Raw genomic sequence first — 26996 nt, 5'->3', positions numbered from 1 at the left:
TCCAGGGGGATCCTCCTCGCAGCAGCAACAACAGCAGCAGCAACCTCGCCCAGCGCCTCGACCTCAATTCGTGGTGCGTGTCCCACAGCCGCAGCAACAGCAGAATCAACAAGGGACTCGTGCGCCCCGTCCTCCTACGCCAACTGTGCCGCCTGGTCAAGGCCGCAGGGACGCTCAAGGTCAGCAGCGTCTGTGCTTCAACTGCTTCGAGCCCGGGCACTTTGCGGATAAATGCCCAAAGCCAAGGCGTCAGCAAGGCCAAGCTCCTCCCCGCTCCAACAACGGCGGGAAGGATGTCATTCGGGGTCGTGTGAATCACGTGACGGCCGAGGACGTGCTGACAACTCCAGACGTCATCGTTGGTACGTTCCTCGTTCATTCCATCCCTGCTACAATTTTGTTCGACTCTGGAGCTTCCCACTCGTTTATATCTGTGCCATTCGTGGGGAGAAATCAGTTGGGGGTAGAAAGGCTTAGGAACCCTCTGCTCATCACCACCCCTGGAGGGGTTATGACAACAAAGTATTATAGCCCTGCCGTCCCTATAGAAATTCAGGGGATTCCTTTTCCCTCGGATCTGATTCTGCTAGACACAAAGAACTTGGATGTGATTCTTGGAATGAATTGGTTGGCTCAATTCCAAGGAGTAGTGGATTGCGCGAGACGCACTGTCACTCTGTACCGAGGGCCAGAACAACCGGTTGTTTTCTTTGCACCCCCAACCTCTGTCAGAAGTTCAGAACTTCATCAGATAGGATTGTCAGAAATTCCCATCGTCAGGGAGTTCGGAGATGTGTTTCCGGAAGAACTACCTGGTATGCCGCCCAAGCGAGAGATTGAGTTCCGAATAGATCTTGCTCCAGGAACCACTCCTCTGTACAAGCGACCCTACCGTATGGCAGCAAATGAACTGGCCGAAGTAAAGAAACAGCTGGAAGAGTTGAAAGAAAAGGGGTACATACGTCCGAGTACTTCCCCATGGGGTGCTCCTGTGATTTTTGTAGAGAAGAAAGACAAGACGAAGAGGATGTGCGTCGACTACAGAGCTCTCAATGAAGTCACCATAAAAAACAAGTACCCTCTTCCCCGGATCGATGATCTGTTCGATCAGCTCAAAGGTGCCACTGTATTCTCCAAGATTGATCTCCGTTCCGGATATCACCAATTACGTATTCGTGAAGAAGATATTGCGAAGACCGCATTCACCACGCGATACGGGCTGTATGAATTCACGGTGATGTCGTTCGGTTTGACCAATGCACCTGCCTTCTTCATGAACTTAATGAACAAAGTGTTCATGGAATACTTGGATAAGTTTGTTGTGGTTTTCATTGATGACATTCTGATATACTCACAATCAGAGGAAGACCATCAGCACCATCTCCGTCTGGTGTTGGGAAAGTTACGGGAACATCAATTGTATGCCAAGCTTAGCAAGTGTGAGTTCTGGTTGTCCGAAGTCAAATTCTTAGGGCACGTGATATCTGCTAAAGGAGTTGCTGTGGACCCCGAAACAGTGACCGCCGTCACCGATTGGAAGCAACCCAAGACAGTTACCCAAGTCCGCAGTTTCTTAGGTTTGGCAGGATACCACCGGAGATTCATCGAGAACTTCTCCAGAATCGCTCGACCCATGACACGGTTGTTGAAGAAAGAAGAGAAATTTGTGTGGAGCCCGTAATGCGAGAAGGCGTTCCAAACTCTCAAGGAAAAGCTAGTTTCCTCGCCGGTGTTAATCTTGCCGGATACTCGCAAGGACTTCATGGTGTATTGTGATGCTTCGCGCCAAGGATTGGGGTGCGTGCTCATGCAGGATGGTCATGTGGTAGCCTATGCCTCCCGTCAGCTTCGACCGCATGAAGGCAACTACCCTACCCATGACTTGGAATTAGCCGCAGTGGTTCATGCTCTAAAAATCTGGCGGCACTATCTCATTGGGAATCGCTGTGAAATATATACCGACCATAAGAGTTTGAAATACATCTTCACCCAGTCGGATCTGAATCTTCGGCAAAGGAGATGGTTAGAACTCATCAAAGACTATGATGTGGGAATTCACTATCATCCTGGTAAGGCCAACGTGGTTGCCGACGCTCTAAGTCGAAAGAGCCATTGCAACACTCTTAACGTCCGTGGCATTCCACCCGAACTTAGTCAACAGATGGAAGCCTTGAACCTAAGCATAGTTGGTCGTGGATTCTTGGCTGCGTTGGAAGCCAAGCCTACCTTGCTCGATCAAATCCGCGAGGCTCAGAAGAATGATCCGGACATGCATGGACTCCTCAAGAATATGAAACAGGATAAAGCTGCTGGTTTCACAGAGGATGAACACGGAACCCTATGGAACGGAAAGCGGGTATGCGTTCCAGATAACAGAGAACTTAAACAGCTGATACTTCAGGAAGCTCACGAAAGTCCTTATTCCATTCACCCGGGCAGTACAAAGATGTACTTAGACTTGAAGGAGAAATACTGGTGGGTTAGCATGAAGCGGGAAATTGCAGAGTTTGTGGCCCTATGTGATGTGTGCCAGCGTGTCAAGGCAGAGCACCAACGACCGGCCGGACTTCTCCAACCTCTCCAAGTACCAGAATGGAAATGGGATGAAATTGGGATGGATTTCATCACCGGACTTCCAAAGACCCAAGGTGGATATGATTCTATATGGGTAGTTGTGGATCGATTAACCAAGGTAGCTCGATTTATTCCTGTGAAGACCACCTATGGAGGGAACAAGCTAGCCGAACTCTACTTCGCTAGGATCGTGAGTCTCCATGGCGTTCCCAAGAAAATCGTATCTGATAGGGGAAGCCAATTCACCTCTCACTTTTGGAAGAAGCTCCAAGAAGAACTGGGTACTCGATTGAATTTCAGCACCGCCTATCACCCGCAGACAGATGGACAGACCGAGCGTCTAAATCAGATCCTAGAAGACATGCTTCGTGCATGTGTACTAGATTTCGGGAAGACCTGGGATAAGAGTCTCCCCTATGCCGAGTTCTCCTACAATAACAGCTATCAATCCAGCATACAAATGGCACCTTATGAAGCGTTGTACGGGCGCAAATGCCGGACACCACTCTTGTGGGACCAAGTAGGAGAAAGCCAAGTGTTCGGGACTGATATCCTGAGAGAAGCTGAAGCTAAAGTCAGAATCATTCGGGATAATCTAAAGGTGGCACAGTCCCGGCAGAAAAGTTATGCAGATAACCGCCGCCGTGACCTGGAATTCGCAGTGGATGACTTTGTGTATCTTCGGGTCACGCCATTGCGAGGTGTACACAGGTTTCAGACGAAAGGGAAGCTCGCACCTCGGTATGTGGGTCCTTTCCGTATCGTTGCTCGACGCGGAGAAGTCGCTTACCAATTGGAGCTGCCCGCTTCCTTGGGCAACGTGCATGATGTGTTCCATGTGTCGCAACTCAAGAAGTGTCTCCGAGTGCCATCCGAGCAGGCCGACTCAGAGCAAATTGAAGTTCGCGAAGATTTGACCTACGTGGAGAGGCCAGTGAAAATCCTGGACACCATGGAGCGCAGGACCAGGAACCGGGTAATCCGTTTTTGCAAGGTCCAGTGGAGCAACCACGCCGAAGAAGAAGCTACCTGGGAGCGTGAAGACGAGCTGAAGGCAGCCCATCCCGGTCTCTTCGCCAGTTCTTCCGAATCTCGGGGTCGAGATTCCGTTTAAGGCGGGTAGGTTTGTCACGTCCCAAATCGACTCTAAAATACATCCTCGAAATTTGTGCAAAGAATAATTAAAATTCCTGTGAAAGCCTCCAACAATTAAAATGTGCAAAGATAAAAGTCAAATAAGGCTTGGAGGATTTTTGTATATTTCCTAAAAGCCTAAAATGCGTAAATAAATTTTAGTGGAATTTTCAGAGCACAAATAATAATTGAGAAGAAATAAACAAAATTGAAAAGGTTTATAAAAAGAAAAACCCTAAAAGAAGTCCTCTTTCCCCCCTTCCTTTCTTGGGCCGGCTCGGCCCACTTCTCTCCCTCTCTCTCCTCTCCTCCGCGGCTCATCGGCTCCTCCCAGCGCGCGCGCCGCTGACAGGCGGGCCCGCCCGCCACCCTCGCTGACGGGTGGGACCCACCTGTCATCGCCTTCCTCCCGCCGCGTCCGCCGCTCGCCCGTGCCCTAGCGCCGCCGCCGCCGCGGATTCCGCCGCATCCCGCCGTCCCCGCGCGCCATAATGAGGGGGGAATCATTCCCCGCGATTCCCTCTCCCGATTCCCCCACTTTCCCCTCTCTCTCTCCCTCGGATTCGTCCGATTTTGTGCCCGCAAAGTTCGCCGGCGCAATCAATGGCGGCCGAGATCTCCGCGCCGGTTTCCATCTCCTCCGGCCGCTCTCTCCTCCTCTCGGCCCTATTTAAACGTCTCCCGTGCCTCTCTCCTCCGTTTCCGCCGTTCGCCGCTCGCTCTCACCGTCGCATTCGTGCTCGCGCCGTCTTCCTCTCTCTCCGCTGTCGCCGACAAGCTCCGGTTCGCCGCCGCCGTCGCTCCGGACTTCCTCCCCACTCGGCGTCACCTCCATCGGCTTCGCCGCGTTCCCGTCGACCTCGTTCGCGCCTCCGTTTCGCTCGCCGACCGACGGAGCGCCGTCATCCTCGTCGTCCCGAACCGCGCCGCCGCCTTCTTCCGCTTCGGCCGCCGTTCCCGTCGTCGCCGTCGACCGGGGTGAGCCGAAGACCGCTCCATTCGCTTCCCCCTTCCCTCCTCTCTCTCGGGTGCCGCTCCGCCGCGCCGGTGGTCGCCGGCGGTGACCATCGGGGCGCGGGCGCGTCCCCCTCCCGTCGGCCGTGCCGGCGAGGCCGCCTTCGGGCGTGCCCTCGCGGCTGCCAAGTGGGCCCGGCCGTCAGCCGCCCGCGCCCGCGGGTGCGGCTGACACGTGGGACCCACGGCACCGGCCGCCGTCAGCCGTGTGCGCCCGGTCCACCGTGGACCGAGAGGCTGACGCGTGGGCCCCACTCCCGTGGACCCGGTCCGCGCGCCCTCTCCCGGCTGACGCAATAAATGAGATTTTTTAATTAAAACTTTAAATGAAGAAATCCGCAAATATCCATTAAAGAGCATATAAACTTCAAATGGCCATATCTTGGCCATTTGAACTCGGAATTGGACCGTTCAAGTCTCTAATTTTTCCTTAAGAAGTCAAGAACCCATTTTTGTGCTTTGTTTCTGTTGTTATGTGGAGTTTATTAGAGTAAAAGCCTTTTTCTTTTCCGTTGGTCGTGTAGACGCTGCAGCTTCGGAAGATCCGCTCTTCGTGGAAGTCGAAGCCGTCGGTTGGGAAAGCGAGCAAGGCAAGTCACATCATCTTTGAACATATTGAATCCCAGTTTGTAAAATTATGTTGATTTAAATTATTGCATTATCGCTTTATTTAAATTCCCGCGTTATCACTGTTTTATTTAGCCATGCCTATTTACCTTTGTTATGACCTTATTATTGCTATTGTTATTATTATTCCCTTGTTCACCCTAGAGCAAACAAAACCTCAACTAGTGGACACTCTACTCATGGCACCACTAGTTTAATTTTAGGTAGATGCTTCGCAATTTAATTAGGTAACATTAGGCGGTTTTACAACTCTAGACTTTGGGATATTCTCATATCATTTGGACACTATGGAATGGTTGGCTTATGTTGGAATTGGACACACACCTCTCTTCCTCTTTCAAAACCCCTAAAACCTGTTTTCGGTGGGGTTTGGGTGCATGCCAGTTGTGGGAAGTAGCACCCCGGCCACTATAAGGATTAAGCTCGGGCCTCTGTTGCAAAGCACTACCGTACTTCCACATGTCTAGTGGGTAAGGCTTAGTTTGTGGCTCAGGCTAGTCATAAACAAAAGTACACGGATTGGAGATGGATGAAGTCGGGGGTCGATGGACATTCTCCAGGGCAAATGAAGGCTACACGAGCTGTGGCCCGGTAGTCGAGATGTCATACGGCAGAGGGTTGGTGCCCTGCTGCTAGGGGCTCAGTCCTGCCTGCCTGTCCCGGGGGTTCCGGCCGTAGGCGGGATTGGGTCGGTACTCTTGTCTATGGCTAGGATGGGTTGGAAACTATGTCACGTCTTCCGTCTGTATACCGTGGTGGTATGTGGCACGTGGTTACACGTGAGGAAGATGTGTCTTGTGGGTAAAGATGTACACCTCTGATCAGAGTAAAACCTATTCGAATAGCCGCGCCCTCGGTTATGGGCAAGCCGAGCAATGTACCCAAGTCAGTGTTATAATTCTTAAAATTTGCTCAACAACTAAAATGTGGAATGGTTGGCCTGGGTTGGCTTGGGACGAGCTGGGACCTAGGGTCGGGTTGCCAGTTCGGTCTGAATCATCGTAGGCCTTGGGTTAAGGCAGGTTCGTGTGGGTTCACGGCCTTGATTAATAATACTGTTTAGTTCTAGGATCGTGTTTACAAAATAGCTTTGAGCAACTAAATGTCTTTAAATGCTGTTTACTGCAACCCTAACCCTTTATATTATAATTCCCTTGTACTCCCTTGCATTTATTCTGCATTTGTGGGTGTGTCTTGTTGAGTACGGTGGTTGTACTCAGTCTTGCTCAATTTTTCCCAAGCCCAGAAGAGGAGCTCCTTGAAGATGAAGGCTTTGGTGTCTAGCTCGTGCCTGCCGTCAAGCGCCTGTGGTCGTCGCCCTAGTCTTCCGCTGTTTTTCGTTTGTCTCTGTGTGTGCTGGGCCTTCGCTGCCCATGTAATAAGTTAACTATTTACGCTTCCGCTTGTTAAACTCTGATTTGTATCAACTTTTGGTGTACCTTGCCTCCTGGGACAAGGATTAATGCACGCACGTCAGGAAAGCCCGTTGGGTTATTTCCGGTCGTGACATGAATCTTGGACAGTCTCGGTTTTCATGCTACAGGTGGATTTTATAAATTTCCCCCCTGAAGAGGATCTCCCCCATGCCGGTCCGCAGCCAGGACCTGATGATGCAGCTGACGAAGACCCCGATGATGGTAATGTCTGGCAGTTTGGCAACCCTGGGAACCAGGGGGCTCGAGAATGGGATGAGGCAGTGCAGCAACAGCAGGCTGCAAATGAACAACAAGAAGATGCCTGGGGCCAAGACCATCCAATGGGGCAGATTGAGGAAAACCCAGGACAACTAATTCTACCTCAGCAGATGGCCACACCTCTCCCTTCAGCTAGGATGACATCAGTCCAGGATCCTGTTCTAGACCCCCAAGTCCAGGAATTTCTAGCTCGGCTGAATAGAATTGCCAGAAATGAAGCTCCAAGGCACCCCTACTTTTATCCTATGAAGGGAATATTGGACAAGATTGACTTCCTCTGTAAAGCAAAGGGCATCATGCAGACTTTGATCCAGGGCAAGCCTATTCCTGCTGCTTTAAGAATGTCCAACTATTTCTCCACATTGCTCCTGCCAAGGAAGTCCATCTTTGATTCCTCTCCTTCAGTGGGCCAGCATGAACCTGAATGGGTTTTGCAACCTTTTGAGTCTATTTCACCCCCTCAGCCGAAAAGGGTGGTTGAGGATGTTCTACCAATCAATGTGAGGCCCCCATCTAGCCCAATCAGTGTGGCTAGCCCAATCAGTGTGGCCCCTGTTGCCCTACTTCCCCCCAAGGCACCTGCAAAGAGGAAAGATGGGAAGGCCATTCTCTATAGTCCCTACAGAAGACAAAGCTCAAGACTTCTGCAGGGTAATGCAACCAAAGAATTGCAGATGGACCCAAGAATGGGCATTGGGAAGCCAAGGGGAAAGTCTGTTAAAAAGATTAAGGAATTTGCAGGTATTGCAAAACTCTTTATTGATAGCAGTATGTAGGAGTCTGATTTCAATGAAACTTCTTATAGTGATATGAACTCTGACTCCTCTCCCTCTAATTGTTCACTTTCGGTCATACAGAAGATGGGGGTAGACATGTGCAGCCTCTCTCCTGAGGAGGTGGCTAAATCCAGCTTGGGGGGTGAAAGAAGACAGAAGATCCCCAGGCCAAACATGGAGGATAATTAATGACAGAAGATTCAGTATTGTTGTCAGGCCTAAGTTTTACATTTATCATGTTCCAAGGGTCTGTAATTTGTTTACTGTCAAAGTTGTTTTACCAGATATTTGTCCTGTCAGTATGTTGATGAGGACACAACTAGCTCGGATATAACCATGACTACCTTATGTATTAATCAACCAAAGGTGCATATGTTCTACATTAGATTTACATGTTATATATTTGAACAAACGTTGCTACACAATGAGTTTCCAATGTTTTTGTTTGCAAAGGTACTTGCTTGGGCGAAGGAAAAGAGACCGACTGTCGAAACAAGATTTCGGCAATACTAAAGGGGGTGGCTATCAAGTTGGAAAAGTGGATGTGTTAAGAGACAAGGAATTTTATACATGTTCAGGCCTTCTTATTCAAGAAGTAATACCCTACTCCTGTCCGGGGATTGATCCGCCGAGTGTGTTATTGATTGTATGATCTAGGAGAAAAATCGTGCCTCTAGAGGCACCCGGACCCCTCCTTATATAGGGGAAGGGGTCCGTATTACAAAATACAGTCCATATCCCTAACAGAATATATAGTTACAGATAAAATACAATCGTAACCGACTAGGATTTTGGGTATTTCCTTGATATACAAGTTTAGAATTTAACCCAAGTCTTCTTAAAGATATTCTATCTATACATGGCACCCCATATCCAGTCGGACTATACATGCCGTGTAGGTATGGGTTATCCATAATCTTCATAGTAGCCCCTGAGACCTTTACAGTCGACGAAATGATAATCCGAGCTCTTCAATTCCTTCTGCATTGATCTCCCGAGTAAAGACTGTGAAGGGCTGAAAAATAGAAAAAGTCAGGTGCATCGGCTAGATGCACTTAATTAGGTGTAGCCCCCGACTATGTGATTAGTTAAAAACTAAACATATAGTCAAGCAACAAATATCATCCAATCCGAGTGATTATGTAGCTGAGCAGATGTGACGTTTAATAAAACATCCAGCCGACTGCTTTAGCTTTAATATACCAAGAAAAAATATATAAAGAAACCCAAGTGAAAAACACTCGAAAGGTCTATAAATGTCACGTCCCAAAACGACTCTAAAATACATCCTCTAAATTATGCATAGAATAATTAAAATCCGTGTGAAAGCCTCCAACAATTAAAATGTGCAAAGTTAAAAGTCAAATAAGGCTTGGAGGATTTTTGTATATTTCCTAAAAGTCTAAAATGCGTAAATAAATTTTAGTGGAATTTTCAGAGCACAAATAATAAATATTAAGAAATAAACAAAGTTAAAATGGTTTTATAAAAAGAAAAGCTCTAAAAAAAGTCCTTTCCGCCCCTCTCCCCCTTGGGCCGGCTCGGCCCATCTCCTTCCCCCTCCCTCTCCTCTCCCCGCGGCCCATTCGGCCTCCTCCCCGCGCGCGCGCCGCTGACGGGCGGGCCCGCCCGCCACCCTCGCTGACGGGTGGGGCCCACCCGTCATCCCCTTCCTCCCGCCGCTCCCGCCGCCTCCCCCGCGCCCTAGCGCCGCCGCCGCCGCGAATCCCGCCGCCTCCCGCCGTCCCCGCGCGCAATAAAGTGGGGGGAATTATTCCCCGGGATTCCCTCCCCTTTCCCCCCATTTTTCTCTCTCTCTCCCCCGGATTCGTTTGGAAACCCCTCCCCTAACGTCGCCGACGCCATTAATGGCGGCCGGGTCTCCCGCGCCCGTTCCCCCTCTTCCGGCCGCCCTCTCTCACTCCCAACCCTATATAAACCCTCCCCGAGCTCCCCACCACCGTTTCCGCCACTCACCGCCCTCTCTCCCCACCGGAATCGAGCTCGCGCCGTCGCTCTCTCTCTCCACCGTCACCGCCGAGCTCCGGTCCGCCGCCGTCGTCGACCCGGACCACCTCCCACCTCGGCGCCGCCTCCTTCGGCTTCGCCGCATCCTCGCCGACCTCGTCCACCTCTCCGTTTCGGTCGCCGACCGCCGGAGCACCGTCGACCCCGTCCACCCGAGCCGCGCCGCCGCCTTCCTCCGCTCCGGTTGCCGTTTCCGTCGTCGCCGTCGACCCGGGGTGAGCCGTGGACCGCCGCTTCGTTTCCCCTTTCCCTCCCCTCTCTCGGCCGCCGCTCCGCCGTGCCTATGGCCGCCGCCGGCGACCATAGGGGCGCGGGCACGCCGCCTCCCGCCGCTGCGCCGGCGTGGCCGCCTCCGGGCGCACCGAGTGGCTGCCGCGTGGGCCCGACCGTCAGCCGCCCGCGCTGTCACGCCCGGAAATTCACTAATAAATTTCTGAACTTATTTGTGCATAAAATCCTCGTCCAGGAATCAGGCGAGGTACACAAACTGACAATTTAATATACAGATTCATCAAATTAATTAAAACGCTAAATACTTACTTAAGAGGCACTTAGTCCTCACCATGAAGAAAACTGCAGCGGAAAAATAAAATCTAGCGAAGCTCCGGCTCCACTCCCACAGGCAGCTCAACTGGGGTATAAGCCAAACGTCTTCTCCTTCTGGATCCTTTTTCTTCAACTGAGGTTGATTGATTATTGCAAGGTGAGCATATGACATACTCAGCAAGCCACACAGCAAATATGCAAGTGCACAAGGATACCAAAGGATGGCATAATATAGTCTCATTTGCAAAAGCAGCATTTAGCAAAACATTTAAGAGAAGTAAATCAGTGGAGTAATTAATCAGAAATTTTAATCAACACTGAACAACACGCCCATGCTGCTCAGGCCCAACCATTCTGAAACAACCATACCCGGCTGTACAGATCTAATCTCCAAACCAGGAGCTAAGCAAATTATTACCAGGTATAACATCCATAATTATTGTGAGAAGTGTGAGACTAATCACGAAAAACATTGCTCAACCCGCCCATAACCGCGGGCACGGCTATTCGAATAGTTTTACTCTGGCCAGAGGTGTACCACTGTACCCACAAGACACAGCCCCACAACATGCCACCATGTGCCTCAGTACCACCACGGTACCTCGGAAAGGAGCTGTGACATTACCCCTCGCATAACACAACCCACCACAGTGCACCTTTCCTGGATCATAATCACCCCCTCAAAACCAGAGGCATGGACTCCCCAGCGACCCCTGTGGGCTTATCTCCGCCACTTCTCAGTCTGGTGCTCTGCAATGAACCATGCTATACGAAAGGTAAAGCCGTTGCCCACGCTGGCTTGTGGTTGGCACGATTAATGTTTCACAATAGTAGCTCGCGAACTGGTCCTTAATTGTCATGAGCACGACTCTCAAAACCATGTGCTCACAACCCACCATTATCAAGTTTTAGTTGGCAAGTAATTAATTAACCAATCACGATTGACCATCGTGAACTATCATTAAGCCATCATTAAATAATAATGAGTCATAAGTTATCCCAATAGTGTGCTAATGTTTCTAAGCATGGCTAAGCAATTATATCTGATATCTAGTTGAACCAATATATATAAAGTTCAACTAGTCCAATTATAATCACCCAAGGTATCAAGGAATAAAGTAATCAAGAACAAAAGGGCCATAACAAAGAATAGGTTAATTCCACCCAATGACATTTGAAAATAAATGCACAGTTGAAATAAATAGAGAATTTAAATATAGGATCAACATGCTCAAAGGATTGTGTTTAGGATCTGTGTGACTTGCATTGCAATAATCGGTCTTCAATTAATCTTCTTGAATACTTCCAGCGCACTCGCGAACCTTCGCAACGACGGAAACGACAAGCTAACACGCAAAACAAAGAAAAAGACTAATAAAAACCAAATAAACAATACATAAAAAGTAAACAAACATGTAGATCATAATTTTAGATGAATTATGAGACTTGAACGGCCTCATTCTGACTTCATATGAATTTATTATGAATTTTACAAGATTAAATCTAATTAAAGCCCATTTAAAAAGAATTAAATAAATTTAATTCAATTTATGGACAATTTTAATATGTAGATCTTTATTTTACACAATTTTTGCAACTTGAACCACATTAAACTGAGCTAAGATGAATTAGTTATGAATTTTGAAAGATTAAATCGGATTAAAACACTTATATAGATTTTAATTGAATTATGACGCAATAATGATTTATTTTTGAAAAGGAAAAGAAGGATTATTGCGTCAGCGGCTAGGGTTTGCGGTGGACCGGGTGCACGGCAGCGGTTCACGGGAACGGACGGCCGAGATCGATCCTATCCAAAACGGACGGCCGAGATCAATCGGTCCACGACCGGCTCACGGGAACGGCGACGATGACGTCAGCGGTGACGTCATCACCGGCGGCGGCTCGGGAGCGCAAGCTCGCCGGCGAACGACGGCGCGATGACGAGAACGGAGGGCACCAGGACGTAGAGCGCGGCGCGGCGAACTCACCGGTGACCAAAACGGCGGCGGAAAAGCAACAGACAGCGCCGGCGACGAGAAAGAAGCGGCGGCGGAGATCGGGTCGACGGCGGCGACGGTTCTCCGGCGGTCTTCGGCGGCGGCGAAGGGGCGGACGAGGACGGCGACGACTTGGCGACCACGATGGCGGCCTTCCCGAGCGACGGTGACGACTGAAACGGCGGCGGCGCACGGCTGGAGCGACGGCGACGACGGCGGCGCGAAGTCTCACGGCGCTAGGGCTCTTCCGACGGCGAGAGGCGAAAGCAAGGGTGGCGGCGGGTAGAGGAGACACCGGGGATCCTTTTAAAGGGGCTAGGAGGCGGCGGCAAAGGCCCACGGCGGCCGGCGACGAGAAGGAAAGATTAGGGTTCGGGAGGGAGAGACCGATCCGAATCGACCTCGAATCCACGAATTTCCAAACGAAATTAGCCGTTGATTCCATAAGAGAAAAGGAAGAGGAAATCGAGAAGATCATTTCCCCTCTAAAGATTTCACCGGAGAAGGAAAGACGCGGCCGAATTTGGAAGGAGATGGCGGCGGCTTGCGCTAGGGTTTCGGGCGGCGGCGGCCGAAGGAGGAAGACGGCTCCGACAGGCGGGCCCCACCTGTCAGCGGCAGCGAGAGAGAGAGGAGAGCGGCGGCTCGGACTGATTGCGAACTGGGCCGACTTGGGCCGAGGGAGAGAGAGAAGAGAGGTTTTGGGCCGGCTTTCGGCCCAAAGCCAAAACGGACTTTTAAAAACATTTTTCAATTTAAATTATTCATGAAATGAAATTCCATTTATTAAAAATACTTCCTTAGCTCAAATAAATCCCAGAAAAATCTAGGAATTATAGAATTAAGCAAAGTATTTAACAAAATTTTATCTAGCCCAATTTTATATTGAGATTTAACAAATTAAAATTAGATCTTCTCTTCGAAGCTTTTAAAATCATTTCTAATAATCCCTTTTAAACAACAATTTATAATTTAAGGATTTTAAACAAGAAAAGCACTTAACAATTATAATTAGATCATTATTGATCAAATAATTACTGAACTGTTCTTTGTATCATTTAGGAATTCAGCTCCGAAAAATCCGAGAATATTTCAGAGAGTTGACTTAATCATGGAGAATTTAATAAAAATTAAATCCATCCATGCTTTATTTTTAGGAAATTTTATTTCCCACATTTAACTTCACTTGTAAATTAAAGATCATTTAATATAAAATCTATTAATAATTTATTAAATAATTTATAAATCCTGAAACAAAAAATCAGGATGTGACACGCGCCCTCGGGTGCGGCTGACGCGTGGGACCCACGGCGCCGGCCGGTGTGAGCCCGGGTGCGCCCGGTCCACCGTGGACCGTGGGGCTGCCGCGTGGGCCCCACTCCCGTGGACCCGGTCCGCGCGCCCCCTCCCCTCGGCTGACGCAATAAACCTTTTTTTAATTAAATTTAAATGAAGAAATTCGCAAATATTCATTTAAAGAGCATATAAACTTCAAATAGCCATAACTTGGCCATTTGAACTCGGAATTTGACCGTTCAAGTCTCTAATTTTTCCTTAAGAAGTCAAGAACCCATTTTTGTGCTTTGTTCCTGCTTGTTATATGGAGTTTATTAGAGTAAAAGTCTTTTCTTTTCCGTTGGTCGTGTAGACGCTGCAGCTTCGGAAGATCCGCTCTTCGTCGTGGTTGAAGCCGACGTTTGGGAAAGCGAGCAAGGCAAGTCACATCATCCTTGAACATATTGAATCCCAGTTTATAAAATTATTTTGATTTAAATTATTGCATTATCGCTTTATTTAAATTCCCGCGTTATCACTGTTTTATCTAGCCATGCCTATTTACCTTTGTTATGACCTTATTATTGTTATTATTATTATTTCCTTGTTCACCCTAGAATAAACAAAACCCCAACTAGTGGACACTCTACTCATGGTACCACTAGTATGATTTTAGGTAGATGCTTCGCTGGTTAATTAGGCAACATTAGGTAGTTTTACAACTCTAGACTTTGGGAATTTTCTCATCACCTGGACACTATGGAATGGTTTGATTAATGTGGAATTGGATTCACACCGCCCCCTCTATTCAAAATCCCCAAAATGGTTTTAGGCTGGGCTCGGGGTGCATGGTTTTGATAGTAGCACCTCGGCCATATAAGGACCGGTCTTCGGGCCTCTGTTGCAAAAAGCACTACCGTACTTCCACATGTCTAGTGGGTAAGGCTTAGTTTGTGGCTCAGTCTGGTTATAAACAAAAGTACACGGATGGAGATGGACGAAGTCGGGGGTCGATGGACATCTCTAGGACAAATGAAGGCTACACGAGCTGCGGCCCGGTAGTCGAGATGTCATGGCACAGGGCCGGTGTCCTGCTGCTAGGGGCTCAGTCTTGCCTACCTGTCCCGGGGGTTCCGGCCGTAGGTGGGATTGGGTCGGTACTCTTGTCTATGGCTAGGATGGGTTGGAGACTATGTCACGTCTTCTGTCCGTATACCGTGGTGGTATGTGGCACGTGGTTACATGTGAGGAAGATGTGTCTTGTGGGTAAAGATGTACACCTCTGATCAGAGTATAATCTATTCGAATAGCCGCGCCCTCGGTTATGGGCAAGCCGAGCAATGTACCCAAGTTAGTGTTTTAATTCTTAAAACCTGTTTAACAACTAAAATGTGGAATGGTTGCCCTGGGTTGGCTTGGGACGAGCTGGGACCCAGGGTCGGGTTGCCAGTTCGGTCTGAATCATCGTAGGCCTTGGGTTAAGGCAGGCTCGTGTGGGTTCACGGCCTTGTTTAATAATATTGTATAGCTCTAGGACCGTATTTACAAAATAGCTTTGAGCAACTAAGTGTCTTTTAATGCTGTTTACTGCAAACCCTAACCCTTTATATTATAACTCCCTAGTACTCCCTTGCATTTATTCTGCCCTTGTGGGTGTGTCTTGTTGAGTACGGTGGTTGTACTCAGTCTTGCTCAATTTTTCCCAAACCCAGAAGAGGAGCCCCTGGAAGATGAAGGCTTTGGTGTCTAGCTCGTGCCTGCCGTCAAGCGCCTGTGGTCGTCGCCCTAGTCTTCCGTTGTTTCTCGTTTGTCTTTGTGTGTGCTGGGCCTTCGCTGCCCATGTAATAAATTAACTATTTACGCTTCCGCTTGATAAACTCTGAAATGTATCAACTCTTGGTGTACCTTGCCTCCTGGGACAAGGAATAATACACGCACGTAAGGAACGCCCGTTGGGTTAATTCCGGTCGTGACAAGTTGGTATCAGAGCCCCCTTGACCCTAGGACGAGCCGTAGATCCCAAGCCTTAGCAATATTTTCAAAATAAAAATCCTGTCTTATTTGTGAAAATCCTCTAGTCTCTCTCTGTCCTGCTGCTTCATTTATCGTCAAAATCTGACCTTTAAAATGTTGCTTTTCTTTTTGTTTTTGTTTGTAGATGGCCGGCAGCATCAACCGTGGTGGTCTGGACCTGACTGGCTTCGTTTTGGAGCTGCGGGGCATGTGCGTTGTCCTGGGGTATCCGCATGGAGTGGACTACCAGGGCAAGCAGCTCTCGGAGCAGGAGGGTGACGATGCAGAGCCCCACGCTGCTTGGGAGGTTACTGCAGTGATCCTCACTGGCTCACCCGAGAGGACTTCGTTGGCAGTCACCGCGGGTGGAGATTCCTTCTCCGCCGCTTGCCAGAACGCCGCACTCCTCACCATCGGTACTCTTCACCAGCGCTACCCGGACGAGTTGCAGCACTCGCCCTACCGTTACCACCCTCGTCGCGGAGGAGCCCGCGACTACGCCACCTTCCGGGATGCTAGCTCGGAGGATGACGCTACCATCATGCATCTAGCGCGCATGGTGGAGGCGTACGACGCGGCTCGTATCGACTTCCATCAGATGGTGCGTCGCGGGTTGGTCGAGAACAACATGAAGATCCTGGAGCTGCGTCAGGAGAATCTGCAGCTGAAGAAGGACCTAGACGCAGTGGAGGCGCAGCTGCGTCAGCTCAAGATCGCCCAGGGAGAGGTCTGTCGCCCCAAGCGTCGCCGCGTCTGCCGCAGCCAGAAGATCACCGCTCACAAGAGTACCTCCAGGCCCGAGCTTGTTCGTCAGTCCCTGGCGTGGACCTGTTTCGTCGAGACCCCTCGTGCCGAGCCCGCGCCCGTGGTTCCTCAGGAGGATGGAGCCTCCGGCGTTGGCAGCACTGATGCTCACCTTCCGTCCTGGCCTATCGCAGCTGTAGACAAGCAGTTAGTAGGCTTGCGCGTGTGTTTTTCTTGTTTGTTTTTCTGCTAGAGTCGTATGGGGCATGGTTATGCCGGTGTGTGGTATAAATATGTCGGAGCCTGTCTTTATTTTATTTGCTTAAGCAACTTGAACTTTAATGAACCAATTTAATAACAGTAATAAATTCAAGAATTATGGTAGTCGTGGATGGTTAGTTTTAATTGTCAGCTCTCTCTGTTTGCTGGTTCTGTGTGGGGTTTTTAGATGGTGACGACCAGGAAAAGTGCTGCTACCGGTGAAGGCAGTCACCCCGAAGGCAGCAACCACAACAACCAGGGCAGCCCACCTCCACCTCCTCCACCGCCTCCACCACCACCACCAGACACCAACGCCATTCTCACCCAAATCCTCGCCCAGCAGGCCAACATGATGGCTGCTTTCCTCCACCACATCCAAAATCCGCCACAACATAATGCTCCACCACCACCCCCACAACACTCTAAACTCGCCGAGTTCCTCCGCATCCGTCCACCTACCTTCTCTAGCTCCAATAACCCCGTGGATGCGTTGGATTGGTTGCATGCCGTGGGGAAAAAGTTAGACACCGTGCAGTGCAGCGATGAGGAGAAAGTCATCTTCGCCGCCCACCAACTGCAGGGGCCCGCATCTCTATGGTGGGACCATTTCAAGGCTACGCAGCCAGAGGGGCAACCTATTACTTGGGCCCGCTTCACCGCCGCTTTCCGAAGAACCCATGTGCCCGCCGGAGTCATGGCCCTTAAGAAAAGGGAATTCCGAGAGTTGAAGCAAAGCAACCGCTCCGTGATGGAGTATTTGCATGAGTTTAACAACCTGGCCCGGTACGCCCCGGAGGATGTTCGTGAAGATGAGGAGAAGCAAGAGAAGTTCTTGGCAGGAATGGACCCTGAGCTGTCCGTCCGTCTAGTCTCCGGGGACTATCCGGATTTCCAACGTCTGGTGGACAAGAGCATCCGCTTGGAAGCCAAGCACAAGGAACTAGAGTCGCACAAGCGTCGCTTGGCGAGTTTCCGCAACCAACAGGGGGCTAACCAAAGGGTCCGCTACACCAATCCCTATCCAGGGGGATCCTCCTCACAGCAGCAGCAACAGCAGCAGCAACCTCGCTCCGCGCCCCGACCTCAATTCGTGGTGCGCGTCCCACAGCCGCAACAACAGCAGAGTCAGCAAGGGACCCGTGCGCCCCGTCCTCCTACGCCAGCCGTGCAGCCTGGTCAAGGCCGCAGGGACGTTCAAGGTCCGCAGTGTCTGTGCTTCAACTGCTTCGAGCCTGGGCACTTTGCGGATAAATGCCCAAAGCCGAGGCGCCAGCAAGGCCAAGCGCCTCCCCGCTCCAACAACGGTGGTAAGGATGTCATTCGGGGTCGTGTGAACCACGTGACGGCCGAGGACGTGCTGACAACTCCAGACGTCATCGTTGGTACGTTCCTCATTCATTCCATCCCTGCTACCATTTTGTTCGACTCTGGAGCTTCCCACTCGTTTATATCTATGCCATTCGTGGGGAGAAATCAATTGGGGGTAGAAAGGCTTAGGAACCCTCTGCTCATCACCACCCCTGGAGGGGTTATGACAGCAAAGTATTATAGCCCTGCTGTTCCTATAGAAATTCAGGGAATTCCTTTTCCCTCGGATCTGATTCTTCTAGACACCAAGAACTTGGATGTGATCCTTGGGATGAATTGGTTGGCTCAATTCCAAGGAGTAGTGGATTGTGCAAGACGCACTGTCACTCTGTACCGAGGGCCGGAACAACCGGTTGTTTTCTTTGCACCCCCAACCTCTGTCGGCAGTTCAGAACTTCATCAGATAAGGCTGTCGGAAATCCCCATCGTCATGGAGTTCGGAGACGTGTTTCCGGAAGAACTACCCGGCATGCCGCCGAATCGAGAGATTGAGTTCCGGATAGATCTTGCTCCAGGAACCACTCCCCTGTACAAGCGACCCTACCGTATGGCAGCAAATGAACTGGCCGAAGTTAAGAAACAGTTGGAAGAGTTGAAAGAAAAGGGGTATATACAGCCGAGTACTTCCCCCTGGGGTGCTCCTGTGATTTTTGTGGAAAAGAAAGACAAGACGAAGAGGATGTGCGTTGACTACAGAGCTCTCAATGAAGTTACTATCAAAAACAAGTACCCTCTTCCCCGGATCGATGATCTGTTCGATCAGCTTAAAGGTGCCACTGTATTCTCCAAGATTGATCTTCGTTCCGGATATCACCAATTGCGCATCCGTGAAGAAGATATTCCGAAGACCGCATTCACCACGCGATACGAACTGTATGAATTCACGGTGATGTCGTTCGGTTAAACCAATGCTCCTGCCTTCTTCATGAACTTAATGAACAAAGTGTTCATGGAATACTTGGATAAGTTTGTTGTGGTTTTCATTGATGACATTCTGGTATACTCACAATCAGAGGAAGACCATCAGCACCATCTCCGTCTGGTGTTGGGGAAGTTGCGGGAACATCAATTGTATGCCAAACTTAGCAAGTGTGAGTTCTGGTTGTCCGAAGTCAAAATCTTAGGGCACGTGACATCTGCTAAAGGAGTTGCTGTGGACCCCGAAACAGTGACTGCCGTCACCGATTGGAAGCAACCCAAGACAGTCACTCAAATTCGCAGTTTCTTGGGTTTGGCAGGATACTACTGGAGGTTTATCGAGAACTTCTCCAAAATCGCTCGACCCATGACACAGTTGTTGAAGAAAGAAGAGAAATTTGTGTGGAGCCCGCAATGCGAGAAGGCGTTCCAAACTCTCAAGGAAAAGCTGGTTTCCTCGCCAGTGTTAATCTTACCGGATACTCGCAAGGACTTCATGGTGTATTGTGACGCTTCGCGCCAAGGACTGGGGTGCGTGCTCATGCAGGAAGGTCATGTGGTAGCCTATGCCTCACGCCAGCTACGGCCCCATGAAGGCAACTACCCTACCCATGATTTGGAGTTGGCCGCTGTGGTTCATGCTCTAAAAATCTGGCGGCATTATCTCATTGGGAATCGCTGTGAAATATATACTGATCATAAGAGTTTGAAATACATCTTCACTCAGTCGGATCTGAATCTTCGGCAGAGAAGATGGTTAGAGCTCATCAAGGATTATGATGTGGGAATTCACTATCATCTTGGTAAGGCCAATGTGGTTGCCGACGCTCTAAGTCGAAAAAGCCATTGCAACACTCTTGACGTCCGTGGCATTCCACCCGAACTTAATCAACAGATGGAAGCCCTGAACCTAAGCATAGTTGGTCGTGGATTCTTGGCTACGCTGGAAGCCAAGCCTACCTTGCTCGATCAAATCCGCGAGGCTCAGCAGAATGATCCGGATATGCGTGGACTCAAGAATATGAAACAGGGTAAAGCCGCTGGTTTCACAGAGGATGAACACGGAACCCTATGGAACGGGAATCGGGTATGCGTTCCAGACGACAGAGAACTTAAACAGCTAATACTTCAGGAAGCTCACGAAAGTCCTTATTCCATCCACCCTGGCAGTACGAAGATGTACTTAGACTTGAAAGAGAAATACTGGTGGGTTAGTATGAAGAGGGAAATTGCAGAGTTCGTGGCCCTTTGTGATGTGTGCCAGCGTGTCAAGGCAGAGCACCAACGAACGGCCGGACTTCTCCAACTTCTCCAAGTACCAGAATGGAAATGGGATGAAATTGGGATGGATTTCATCACCGGACTTCCAAAAACCCAAGGCGGATATGATTCCATATGGGTAGTTGTGGACCGATTAACCAAGGTAGCTCGGTTTATTCCTGTGAAGACCACCTATGGAGGGAACAAACTAGCCGAGCTCTACTTCGCTAGGATCGTGAGTCTCCATGGCGTTCCTAAGAAAATTGTATCTGATAGGGGAAGCCAATTCACCTCTCACTTTTGGAAGAAGCTCCAAGAAGAGCTGGGTACCCGATTAAATTTCAGCACCACGTATCACCTGCAGACAGATGGACAGACCGAGAGTCTAAATCAGATCCTAAAAGATATGCTTCGCGCATGTGTCCTAGATTTCGGGAAGACCTGGGATAAGAGTCTCCCCTATGCCGAGTTCTCCTACAATAACAGCTACCAAGCCAGCATACAAATGGCACCCTATGAAGCGTTGTATGGACGCAAATGCCGGACACTGCTATTGTGGGACCAAGTTGGGGAAAGCCAAGTGTTCGGGACTGATATCCTGAGAGAAGCTGAAGCTAAAGTCAGAACCATTCGGGATAATCTAAAGGTGGCACAGTCCCGGCAGAAGAGTTATGCAGATAACCAACGCCGTAATCAGGAATTCGCAGTGGACGATTTTGTGTACCTTCGGGTCATGCCATTGCGGGGTGTACACAGGTTTCAGACGAAAGGGAAGCTCGCACCTCGGTTCGTGGGTCCTTTCCGTATCATTGCTCGGCGCGGAGAAGTCGCTTACCAGTTGGAGCTGCCCGCCTCCTTGGGCAACGTGCATGATGTGTTCCATGTGTCGCAACTCAAGAAATGCCTTCGAGTGCCGTCCGAGCAGGCCGACTCAGAGCAGATTGAAGTTCGCGAAGACTTGACCTACGTGGAGAGGCCAGTGAAAATCCTGGACACCATGGAGCGCAGGACCAGGAACCGGATAATCCGTTTTTGCAAGGTCCAATGGAGCAACCACGCCGAGGAAGAAGCTACTTGGGAGCGTGAAGACGAGCTGAAGGCAGCCCATCCCAATCTCTTCGCCAGTTCTTCCGAATCTCGGGGTCGAGATTCCGTTTATGGGGGGTAGGTTTGTCACGTCCCAAAACGACTCTAAAATACATCCTCTAAATTATGCCTAGAATAATTAAAATCCGTGTGAAAGCCTCCAACAATTAAAATGTGCAAAGTTAAAAGTCAAATAAGGCTTGGAGGATTTTTGTATATTTCCTAAAAGTCTAAAATGCGTAAATAAATTTTAGTGGAATTTTCAGAGCACAAATAATAAATATTAAGAAATAAACAAAGTTAAAATGGTTTTATAAAAAGAAAAGCTCTAAAAAAAGTCCTTTTCCCCCCTCTCCCCCTTGGGCCGGCTCGGCCCATCTCCTTCCCCCTCCCTCTCCTCTCCCCGCGGCCCATTCGGCCTCCTCCCCGCGCGCGCGCCGCTGACGGGCGGGCCCGCTCGCCACCCTCGCTGACGGGTAGGGCTGAGAGTTGCAATAACTTGGTGAGTTCAGATTTGGTTGAGAAACTTGAGTTGCCTACACAACCGCATCCTCATCCATATTACATCAAATGGTTCAACTCTCGTGGTAAGTTCAAGATAAATAGAATTGTGAGAATAAACTTTTCGATTGGAAATTACCATGATACTGCCAATTTTGATCTTGTCCCTATGCAAGTATGTTCTTTGTTGTTTGGTCAACCATGGGTATATAATAATAATGGTTCGCATAATTTTGTTGCTAATACATACACATTTAGACATAATGGTCGGAAAATAAAACTGGTACCCATGAGTTTTACTGAAATTTTCGAAGATAATCTTGAAAGGATGAAGAATGGAATCGAGGAAAATTTCAAAGATAGTATTGAAAGGACAAAAAATTAGAATCGATGAGATTTTCAGAGATACCAGGAAAGATACTAATATTGCGATGCCTTCAGCTAAGTCTGAGTTATTACAAAATGAATGTATTGTTGTGCCTATTGCTTTGGATACTAATATTTTGCAGGCATCTGAGAACAACCAAGGTAATGAGGAGGAAGAGAAGAAAGACGAAGAGAAAAAAGACCTATCTATAGCTCCATGCATGCTTGAAGAATGTTCAATTGGAAAAGCACCTATAATTTATGAAGATGAGAATAATAAAGGTAATGATAATGGTGCTACAACTACTCAAGGTATGCATAGTTATGATGTGCCACCTATGTCTACTACTTATGCTACGTTAGAGCAACCTATAGTGGAAACAATTGTTGAAATACCTTTGTCACAAAATAATTTGCTTCATATTTCTTGTGATAAAGAAGAGTTGTGTGATGCTTCACTTATATCCATGCCCCAACTAGTGAATGAACATGTTAATTCTATAGTAGAACCACTATGTGTTGAGTTTAAACATGTTATTCACATTGCTAGAGAGAATGAAGAGTTTAAATTGCTATCTTCTTTAAATACTTGGGGTTATATTCAATTTGATGTTCTTTGTTCACTCAACTATTTAGAGAAGAAACTATTTGCTAGATTGGAATTGCCATGCCCTTCTGATGTGATTTTTCATATTATTGGCAATTATGATAGTAAAGGAGAATATAAAGTGCATCGAGTATATATTTGTTCGAATTTGACTATACCTCGTTTTCATGATGAAATGTATTGTCTAGAGGACCGCATGAATATAAGTAATTATCTATCTAGTTCCTCTAGTTGTTTAAATGAGTTACAGGTTGGTTTGCAAGAAGGGGAGTGTTGTAGTTTTTCGACTACAAAGATTTTAGGATCCAATCATATGGTCATCAAGAAATGTTCAGCACAGGATGTTGTGATAGACAAAGATAAGTACAATACGCTCCATGACAAGGTGAAACCGAGGACGGTTTCCAATCAAGAAGGGGAGGATGATGAGGACACAACTAGCTCGGATATAACCATGACTACCTTATGTATTAATCAACCAAAGGTGCATATGTTCTACATTAGATTTACATGTTATATATTTGAACAAACATTGCTACACAATGAGTTTCCTGTGTTTTTGTCTGCAGAGGTACTTGCTTGGGCAAAGGAAAAGAGACCGAATGTAAAGAATTCATGGATGATCAAAGAAGTTGATTGGGGACCATATCAAGACCTTCTCCAAGTCCACTTCCATCTCATCACGTCATTTTTGGTCCATAGAAGAAAAGAGATAAAGTTCTACACGTTTTGGATTCGGATTCGGGCCTCCTGACAGCATCAACTTCAAACGGACCTAGCCACTGATCTATAAGGAATTTCGAGGCTCATGAGTACTTGTTGGAAAGCTTATGGAGTCTACTTTCAGATGGTTTTAGTCCCATGTCAAAATTCCTACCGAGCTACCGGGAATCTGCAAAACAAGCCATGTATCTCATCCAGTCCGAATCTGACACGAGTTTTGGGCCTTGTAATTGTGTCGTGGGCTTAGCCCAAGGCGGTGTGCGCCCTAGGGCAACCCTAGGACATCCCTAATCATATTAATTCAGTAGACGTCATCATTTAGAGTTGGGTTTTGCTTGGATTATCCTGTCAAGAACAGTTTCGCCGCTAGATCGGTTTGTGGAACCCCAAATTCGAGTGCTTAATCATTCATATGCAATTTGGTTGCAATCTATCTTGTTCTTGCTTGTGTTCTTCGATTCACATGCAGGGATTAGCCTTCTCGGCGAGGTCAACCGGGTTTAGGCACGGTTGATAACCAGAGGAGACGTGGTGCTACGATTGCGGGGCTCAGTAGCGTGTTCGTTCAGAAGCCGGATCGAGTTGTGTCGCGACTCCGCCCAAATCGTTGTTTATCAATACCTATCGGAAGATCTTGACCTAACATCCCTCATCATATGTCAAGACTGGTGTGATTGTCTTTTGGTTCATTTTCGGTTAGCTGTGCTAGGCTTGGTTCTTTTGCCCCTCTCTCAATGGTGTGATAATGAATAGTAATTTTAAACCTTGGAATGTCTTGTGCTGGAACATCAGAGGAATGAATGTTGAAAATAAGCTTCTGTCTTTAAGACAGAAAATTGAAGAGAGTAGTTGCCAGGTCTTGTGTCTTCAAGAAACGAAAAAGGAGAACTTTGATCTTTCTGACATCAAGAAATTTGCCCCCAAGCGCTTTGACTCTTTTGCTTTTGCCCCCTCCATGGGTGCATCAGGGGGAATTTTAATTGTCTGGCCTTCAAGAGTCTTCAGTGGGACACCCAAAGAAGTTAACCCTTTCTCTGTGACAGTGGAATTAACTTCTAGATTTACCTCCCAAGTCTGGTCCTTGACTTGTGTGTATGGGCCATGTAATGGGCCTTAAAGATCAGATTTTGTGACCTGGTTGAAAAATATCCAGATTGATGCTCATCAGAACTGGCTTTTCCTAGGGGACTTTAATTTCTACAGATCTATTTACAGAAATAAAGTGGGAGCTGATATGAATGACATTTTTATTTTCAATGAGATTATTAGCACCCTAGGATTGCTTGAAATCCCCTTAAAAGGGAGAAGGTTCACTTGGAGCAATATGCAACAAAATCCTTTGCTGGAAAGGCTTGATTGGGCTTTCACCTCTGCTTCATGGACTTTAACCTTCCCCAATACAACAGTTCTCCCTTTGACCAGGAATATCTCTGACCATGTTCCATGTGTGGTAAAGATTGATACAAAAATCCCCAAGTCTCCAATTTTCAGATTTGAAAACTTTTGGGTTGAAGCTGAGGGTTTCTTTGATGTGGTTCAGCAAGATTGGATGCTAGATCCTGGTTTTGATGATCCTGCAAAATGTATCTCCTTCAAGTTGAAAATTTTGGGGAAAAAGCTTAAGCTCTGGAGTAAGAATCTGTCCAGAATCATGCTTCTCTTGAATAACTGCAATAAAGTGATCGATTTTCATGATCTTCTGGAAGAAGACAGAAGCCTCTCTTTATTTGAGTGGAATTTCAGGGAGGCAGTTAAGCATCATATCTTAAAACTTCTGGAATACAGGAAAATATATTGGAAAAAACATTGTACTAATAGATGGATGATGCTGGGAGAAGAAAACACCAATTTGTTTCAATCTATTGCCACAGAAAGGTACAGAATGAACACAATTTCTCAAGTTTTGAATCAAAGTGGTCAGATAGTTAACCTGCATGATCAAAAGGCAAACTTGTTCTATCAAAGTTTCAAGAATAGGATGGGTATCTCTTGCTCCCCAACTATAGATTTCAATTTGAACGAGCTTTTTGTTCCTAGAATAGATTTGGAGTGCTTGATTGACATGTTCTACACACAAGAAATTGATAATCTCATCTCTATAATCCCAGTTGACAAGGCCCCTGGCCCAGATGGTTTCAATGGTTATTTCATGGAAAAATGCTAGCATATCATTGCACAAGATTTCTACAGACTTGCAGCTCATTTTCATGCTGAGTCTACAGATTTACAGATCCTGAATTATTCTTTTATCACTCTTGTGCCAAAAAAACCCTCTCCGGAAACAGTTAATGATTTCAGACCAATTTCTCTAATGGGATCAAGTCTTAAGTTTCTTACAAAATTGATGACTGACAGATTGCAAGGTGTGATTCTCAAAGTGGTTAGTGAAAACCAATATGGATTCATCAAAGGAAGAACCATCAAGGATTGTTTAGCATGGGCTTTTGAGTACATTCATCAATGTTAGCAGTCAAAAAGAGAAATAATCATCCTCAAGCTAGACTTTGAAAAAGCTTTTGATACAATTGAACACACAGCCATCTTATCTGTAATGCAAAGCATGGGGTTCCCACAAAAATGGCTCAATTGGGTGCAAATGGTATTCTCCTCGGCAAGCTCTGCAGTTCTGTTGAATGGGGTTCCTAGTACTTCTTTTAACTGCAAGAGAAGAGTTAGACAGGGAGACCCTTTGTCTCCACTTCGTTTTGTTCTAGGGGCTGAACTCTTGCAAAGAATAGTAAACAGGGCTTTCAATCTTGGGTTAATTTCAAAGCCAATTAATGAAAATGATGGAAGTGGGTTCCCGATCATGTTAAAGAATAGTAAACAGGGTTTTCAGTCCAATATGCTGATGACACTTTGATCATGTTAAAAGCTTCACAAAAGGAAATCTTCTGCTTCAAGGAACTTCTTGACATGTTTGCTCAGTCGACCGGCCTAAAAGTTAGTTATGCAAAATCAAGTCTTTATCCACTCAATCTTTCTGAAGAAAAGACAGATCTAATTGCAAGACTTCCAGGATGTTCTGTTAGAAAACTGCCTTTCACATATCTGGGGCTTCCCCTAGGAACTACAAGGCCAAGAGTGATTGATTTTGCCCCCCTAGGTGGATAGGGTGGAAAGAAGGCTAACAGCTAGTTCAATGTTCTTACCTCAAGGAGATAGATTGACTTTAATAATTTCTGTCCTATCATCAATACCCACATACTACATGTGCTCCCTACAATTACCTGTCACTGTGTTCAAGGCCATTGATACTGCAAGAAGGAATTGTCTTTGGAGAGGAAACTGCCCTGAATCCACCAGAAAACCTTTGGCCTCATGGGAAAGAGTTTTTAACCCAAAAGAAAAGGGGGGGTTAGGTATGGTTAACCTAAAAGTCCAAAATGTAGCCTTGCTTATGAAACATCTTGTTAAAATTTACTCTGCAGCTGACATTCCCTGGGTTAATCTTGTGGCTAATTCCTACCTGGCAGCTAAA

The 26996-nt window shown here is 47.5% G+C and overlaps 1 pseudogene; it reads left to right on the top strand.

Annotated features, from left to right (window-relative positions):
- The window catches only part of LOC136354535 (uncharacterized), a 34351-nt pseudogene that overhangs the window by 5846 nt on the left and 1509 nt on the right, over positions 1–26996 (top strand).

This window comes from Oryza sativa, chromosome 12, assembly GCF_034140825.1.
Source record: "Oryza sativa Japonica Group chromosome 12, ASM3414082v1".
NCBI classification, from domain to species: Eukaryota; Viridiplantae; Streptophyta; class Magnoliopsida; order Poales; family Poaceae; genus Oryza; species Oryza sativa.
This window is presented reverse-complemented; position numbering and strand designations above follow the sequence as displayed.